Source organism: Hyaena hyaena, unplaced genomic scaffold (assembly GCF_003009895.1).
Source record: "Hyaena hyaena isolate Hyena2069 unplaced genomic scaffold, ASM300989v1 scaffold_1452, whole genome shotgun sequence".
Classification (NCBI taxonomy): domain Eukaryota; kingdom Metazoa; phylum Chordata; class Mammalia; order Carnivora; family Hyaenidae; genus Hyaena; species Hyaena hyaena.
Genome location: NW_024082084.1, coordinates 60505 through 68067, shown reverse-complemented (window position 1 = coordinate 68067; position 7563 = coordinate 60505).

Genomic DNA, 7563 nt, shown 5'->3' with positions numbered 1-7563 from the left:
AGATGTTTTTAAAAAGTATCTGTGGGTACATAATCTACAACTAGGGGTGTATTTAAATACTTCACTAGTATGGTGCTATCAGTCTGGCATGGGCTGGGATTTGAAGTACAGGACTACACCTGGCAAATGATTCGGTAAATGCCAGGATAATTTTGAGGAAGTAAATCATGACAAGTCATATACTTTCCTATCATCTCTTGTTTCCGTGGTGCCTTTATCTAATGTGATATAAAGATCCATTCGACTTCTGTTCTACTTCTAACTGTTCTCTCTTCTGATTAATGGCATACTTGGAAAAACTACTGACTTGGGAAGGTAGGAGGAAGTGCCACTCTGTATAAAGTATGCAGTCATTTTTGTACAAGTGAGAACATTTTACTCTCCTCACCATAGGCTTTAAGGGTATTAATACTGAAAACGTTTCTGTAAGATATGTGCTTCTTAACAGCATTTCATTTTAGCCATAGTGCACGATTGTCCTTCACTTAACTGAGGGAGATTAGTTTATGAAGGATGTGAATGACTTCCTACACAAACCAAGAAGGACAGAGAGGGGGTAACTAGCAGCTAGAAAAGAAAATGAAGCAGCTAGGAGGAAAACCTGAGTGATGTATATGAGGATGACCACTTTCCTCATCCTTTGATGAATATTCAAAAGGCTTGCTGTGTTTTATATTAGTGTCTATCTAATGGGATTTAATGTACTTAATGATTCATAACTACTTTGCCTTACTTTATAAAGCACTTCTGCATAAAGCATCACAATTAATCCTCACAATTATTCTAGGTACCACTATATTTTATAAACAAAGATGTTTAAGTCATTAGTTAAATACCCATAAGGTATGTCCAATATTTCATATGATGGGTTGAGGGTTTCCTCCCCTGCCCTATTCTCATTTTAAAGCACTCAATGGAATAAACTATAAGTGAATATGAATCACTGTACCAATCCCTGAATATCATAACCTTTCAAAAATATCTCTTCCATTTGGGATAAATCAGAATTAATAAGCATGAAACTAAAATTCCTGAGGCTGAGGCTCATAGGAGGGCAAGTGGACCTTCACTGCCTGATATTGTAAAGATTCTCCATATTCTTTGGTCCAGCACTAGCAGAGCTGTTCTCTAGTAGGTCAGTACTGTTTGTGTATTTGTGGAGGGGTAAGTGAAGTCTCATACTGGATACTCTGTTTGTTCAAGAACTCAGGTAATCCTTGTTCCATTTGATATGGCATGCTTTAGCAGAGAGTAGCTTCTTTCCAGTGGATAAGACAGAGCTGTGGAAATACATCGTTGATGATAAATAATGCTTTCTTTGAGTGCATATACATGGGAGAATAAAAATAACTTTAGATTATTGGTCTTCTAAGATGTTCATGCAACTGATTATTCTAGATTTCTAATTGTTGCCCTTATTTAGAAATGTATCCAGTTTTATTTGTATTTTATTATTGGTTTAATTATTTTACAAGTAATTTTTAGTTTTCTTCAAAAGTTCAGAAGAATTATCTTTTTAAAAAAATTTAATGATTATTTATTATTTTGAGAGAGAGAGAGACAGAGTGTGAGTGCAGGAGGGGCAGAGAGAAAGAGAGACAGAATCCAAGGCAGGATCCAGGCTCTGAGATGTCGGCACAGAGCCCCACCTGGGACTTGAACTCATGAACCATGAGATCATGACCTGAGCTGACGTCGGACGCTTAACCAACTGAGTCACGCAGGCACCCCTAGAATGTTCAATATTTATATTGTATTGCCTGTGTCTGTATCTGTAATTAAGTTAAGCAGGCCCATTTCTTCATCTGTAACTAAGTTAAGCAGGCCATGTAGTATGAAGCTCTATTTTCTGAAATGGGATGTATATTTATTTCTAGACTTCTTTCCAGTACATATAATTCCTTTACCTCTCACCAATGAATTGTGCCAATATGTAGATATGATATCTTAGTAGATATGATATCTTCACCTGAGCAAGTAATTACACACGTACACCCACACACATGCTCAGACACACAGAGACACACAGATTGACAGATAAATTGATTTAGACTTTGGAGATCACACGCTAATAAAATATATATTTTCCTTTATAATAACCATTCTCTCATGATTAACTTTTTATTTTATTTGTCTATTTGTTAGTATATATATGTTCATGGATGCAAAGTAATATATTTGTTTTACTTTTATGAACATTGAAATTTTTACCTAAAGTAGTGTTCAGTTTTGTTTATGTCTTTTAGTTCAAAACCAGCAATATTTCTGAGTCAAGTGATTAAAAGGTGTGATAAACTTGATCCATCAGTTTTCCAAAGCACATTGATATATTTTCTGGCAAATATATCTAGATATATTGCTCTCCAGACACATTGCACATACTTTGAAATTAACAGCTCCTTGACAGCACTGAATAGCAACATCTTAAGGTTTTCTCAATTTGATAATCAACAAATGTACCTAAACTTTTATTTTTTGTTTAATGATTTGCTGGTGAAGTTGAAAATTCATGTATTTTGATGCATTCATGCATTAAGTCTTATATAAAATAAAATGTCTTGTATGTTTACTATTTAATGTCTATCATCTATAAGGTAACTCATAAGTTCTATTATGCAAAGAGAAACATTCAGTGAGATAAGTATTCACAATTCATATTTATACCTGTGGTGTAAGAAATTTTATCAAACATAGAATATATTCCTTCAGCTCTCAACATTTTCTTACCTGTATTTAGAAGGTTACGAAGGGAATAATTGAAATATACAGTTACCTAGCATCTTAAAATAATTTACAGGCCCTTCTAATGCTTTTGGAATGGAAAGTATCAGCACTAGAGGCTCTCACTATATGAGAGGATAATTCTTAAGTGAAAATGACCATCAGCAGTACATTTTTGCATCTTACATTTTATTAATAATTTCAGTACCAATATTTACTCTCTTCTCTTCATTTTCTGAATGATCACAGGTTTTAAAACTTATTTCTAGACCCTTTTGTGATTCACTTGCTATATGAAAGGAAGCTTGAAAGAGTTATTGTTGTGACCACCCAAGCTTCTTTCAAATTTCTTAGGACCTGCCCTTCTGCCGTAATTCAGTGTTTGATATTCAGATTGTTCTATTCCTATAAGACAACACTTTGATCACTTTCAGAAAAACTGGTAAGTATAACAGACCGAAAAAAGTATTCACTGTCTTAATATTTATGTGTATGATTAAAAAATGGTTTGTCTGAAAATAAATGGTAACTCTGTAGTCTTTAATATTTATGCACTTTAAGATGGATTCTAAATTATTTCCCTTAAAAAATATTTTATGTTTTATTTATTTCTGAGAGAGAGAGAGAGAGAGAGACAGCATGAGCAGAGAAGGGTCGGAGAGAGAGGGAGATACAGAATCCAAAACAGGCTCCAGGCTCTGAGCTAGCTATCAGCAGAGAGCCCAACGCGGGGCTCGAACCCATGATCCGTGAGATCATGACCTGAACCGAAGTCAGACGTTCAATTGACTGAGCCACCCAGACGCCCCATCTAAATTATTTCCTTGTGTAACATCTTTGTTTCATATTTTTAAAGTTCTGAGAAGAAGACAGACAAAAATAACTAATAATCTTATTTTAGAAATTACAGTGGAATTTGATGACATATCAGATTTAAACTTTTTTTTCTTTTTTCTGTTTCAAGTTAAAAGTTCTTTTACTTATTTATTTTTGACAGAGAGAGAGAGAGAGCAAGCAAGGGAGGGCAGAGAGAGAGGGAAACGCAGAATTCCAAGCAGGCTCCAGGCTCTAAGCTGTCAGCATGGAGCCTGATGCAGGGCTCAAACTCAAGAACCATGAGATCATGACCTGAGCTGAAGTCAGATGCTTAAATGACTGAGCCACCTAGGTGCCCCTCAAGTTTTTTATTTAAATTCTGGTTAGTTAACATACAGTGTAGTATTGGTTTCAGGGGTAGAATTTAGTGATTTATCACTTACGCATAGCACCGAGTGGTTATCACAATGAGGGCCCTCCTTAATACCCATCGCTTATTTAGCCCATCCTCAGATATAATCATATTAACCCCTCTCTAAGAGATGTATTAAAGACTGGCATATGACAATGGCATTAATAGATATAATGTGAAATCCAATTTTATAGTATTTATTATTCAGAGAATATCTATACCTATTATATTATGTTTTTTAAAGTAAATTTTGAGCTTTGTTACACGTGTACATTTTTAGAGACTTGTCTTTAAGGAAATTGGAACTCCCTCCAATCACACAATGTGAGATCTCAGCTGCTTTTAAAGGCAATCAAGAAACTTGTATGGTATCATGATGTTAATCAGTAATCAGCTTTTGATGTAGAATGCTAATCATTTGTTTTATAAAAGAAATTTATGGGAGCATACACATCAATAATTTTAATAATTAAAATAATAATTAGCTGTCATAACTCTTGCTGATTGGATGGTAATCACAATGAATGAATCCACAAATTTTGATTTTCCTAATAAAATAGAATCCATATCATTTTTTCTACCATAGAAATGGATATATTAAGTCTGGAGAAATAATGATATCTCATTTACCCACTGAAATAGCCTCTGTTCATAAAAGATCATAACAGTGTCTGTCCATCCACATATTCTTCTGAAATGTGGCTTGTCTCTCTCCTATCAGGAGGCAGAGTGGTGTATGTCACTCCCTGAACCTGATCACTAAGACATTGCAGAAGTAATGATGTTGGACCAGGAATGAACTTAGTTTATAAATGGCCCAGCAACTTACACATTCTAAAAATCCTATAGAAAGTGCAATTACCCTAAGACAGACATTTCATTAAGAAAACAAAACAAAACAAAACAAACAAAAAAAGAAAACCCAGGCTTGGAAATGAGATGAAAACCAGAGGAAGAGAACAAAAGCACCAAATGTGTGAGAAATGGATCCACCAGTTCCAGACACCCCATTTGCTGCCATCTGGACAGGAACTACTAACTAACTGGTCCTTCTACAAAGTCATAACCAGATGAAATTTTTTATTTTAAACCACTAAAATGTGGTTAGTCTGTTATGAAGATATCTAAAACACCCATACTCACATGGAAGAAATACAAAACATAGTAAAAATATATGTGATTGAATTCTATTAATAATAGTAGATCATAAGTAAAATCAGACTGTGTAATGTACTTAGGTCAATTATTTTTTTAAATGTTTGTTTATTTTTGAGAGAGAAAGAGAGAGAAGGCAGGGGGAAGGCAGAGAGAGGAAAGAGAGAATTCAAAGCAGGCTCTGTGCTGTCAGCTCAGAGCCCGACATGAGACTCCAACTCACAAGCCATGAGATCATGTCCTGAATTGAAGTCAAGGAGCCACTCCGAGGCCTCCATCTCAATTATTTTTTGACTGCTTAGTGTTTTTCCTTTTAAGAACTGTCCTTTCCCAAATAATGGTGTCAACATTAACTGCTGTCCTGATGTCCTTTTTGTAGGTAAATGACCCAGGATAGTCAATAATACTCCACCCCACTCCTGCTACAGTGATTGTATTAAAGGTTATACAGAGCTAGATAATAAGAATCCTTTTTGTGAGATCTTTATTGATTCTATAAAGGAGGAAATTTCTCTTTTTGAAATGGATATGACTGAATACGAGGTGATCCTTGGTCTGCCAGTGGATATTAAGGCCAACATGTGGAAAAGGCCTGCCTAAGAATTAAGTTTATAAAAATATAAATCAAAGTGAATCAAAGTGAACAGAAAAAGACAGACAACGGATGACATCTTTTGAACTCCAAGGCCCAGTCATGCCTTAAGCAAGAGCTTTCCCTTTCATTTCACCGATATGTGAACAGCAAGATATGTTTTTCCTTGAACTACTTAGAATTGGCTATTACTGAAACCCCACATCCTGACTAACCAAACCATATTTGTGGACAAACCAAGCTATTTTTGTGATCTTGGAGATGGAGAGGATTCATAACAGAGATCATGCCTTCATGAATTTATTATGAAGTTAATTTAGATTGAAATTGCCTCAACATTCACGTAAAAACAATCGTTGAGACTTTATTGTGTGCAAAAAATGTGTTTTAGACATATAGTGGTACGCACACATGGCCTTCTACCATACATGTTCTTAAGAAACTAACAATAAGTTGAGAAATTTTATGTTTTTAGCTAATACAAAAGTTATGGCTTCCAAGAATATGAGATTTGGGGGATAAAACAGAGCCATTTATTACCAGGAGTTCCCATGGGAGCATGTAGTTGTTAAACACTGGAAAATAAATTAGAAAAACCCTTTTCCTCATCCTCTCCTTCTGTCTAGTCTATTTTTTTTTCCCTTTTCTCAGATGACCTCATAGGGCACAACTCTAAAGAGATTAATGTGTCCACACAACACTGGAGTTGTTCAAGAGCACACAGCAGTATTGTAAGAAAAAATATTCCCAAAATATTTTCAAATACTTCCTTAGCTTGAACTGGAGGACTTACATAGATGACAGTATGACATCACATGAGGCATTATTTCACATCTGTCATCACATCCCACAGATGATGCTCCAGCATAAGACACCTCCATCATGGAGTGAGCTATGTCATTTCTTCCACTGGTTAGTTATCTATGTACTTAGCAATACACAGTTTACCCCCTGAATCATTCTCCTCTCAATACCTTAGGCATTTTATTAATTTTCTTTTCATTTTGTTTGACTTATTTTCTCTTCTTGAAGAAATATCACTTTGAACTCTGAGCCTTTTGACTTGCTCCAATCTGGGACAAATATCCTGTCTGGGCCCACTGTATATCTGGCCTGTTAGGAATGCCATTAATAGAAACTGCAATAATAATAGCACAGGCATCTAGTAATTGCAATTTTCAGGCATCACTAAATACTTTACCTTTAATAATTCAATTTATGTTTGTTTTTAAAAGTTTTGTGTATGAGATTTCAAGATAAATACAGAAAAACTGATTTGCCCAAGATCATACAGCTAACAAGTGGCCAGGGCAGGACTGTAACAAAGTAATCTGTCTCTAGAGTCCTTGGGAGGTCTGAACATGACTTTTTTTTTTACATGTTATTTATTTTTGAGAGACAGAGACAGAGTGTGAGCAGGGGAGGGGCAGAGAGAGAGGACGACACAGAATCCGAAGCAGGCTCCAGGCTCTGAGCTGTCAGCACAGATTCAGGTCTCAAACTTGTGAATCATGAGATAATGACCTGAGTAGAAGTCGCCGACTGTGCCACTCACGCGACCCTAAATGTTAGTTTCAGAAAATATAAAATTTGATTGAAAATTATTGCTGTATCACTTCCCTTCTTTCTAGCTCATTGAGACATCTGATTGACATATCTGCAGCCCCTGTTGTCTGGACAGCTGGGACTTCTTTCAATCAACATAATCTCTCCTATAATCTGTCTCATTGACTAGTTGAACTCTGTAAATATATCTCTTTTTAAATACCTCCATCAGGTCAATTTCCTCAACTCTCGTTGGGAATACAGTCCAGCGAATTTCTGGGTATCAGCTTGTGCATCCAGTCTCACTATTTTATACAGGATT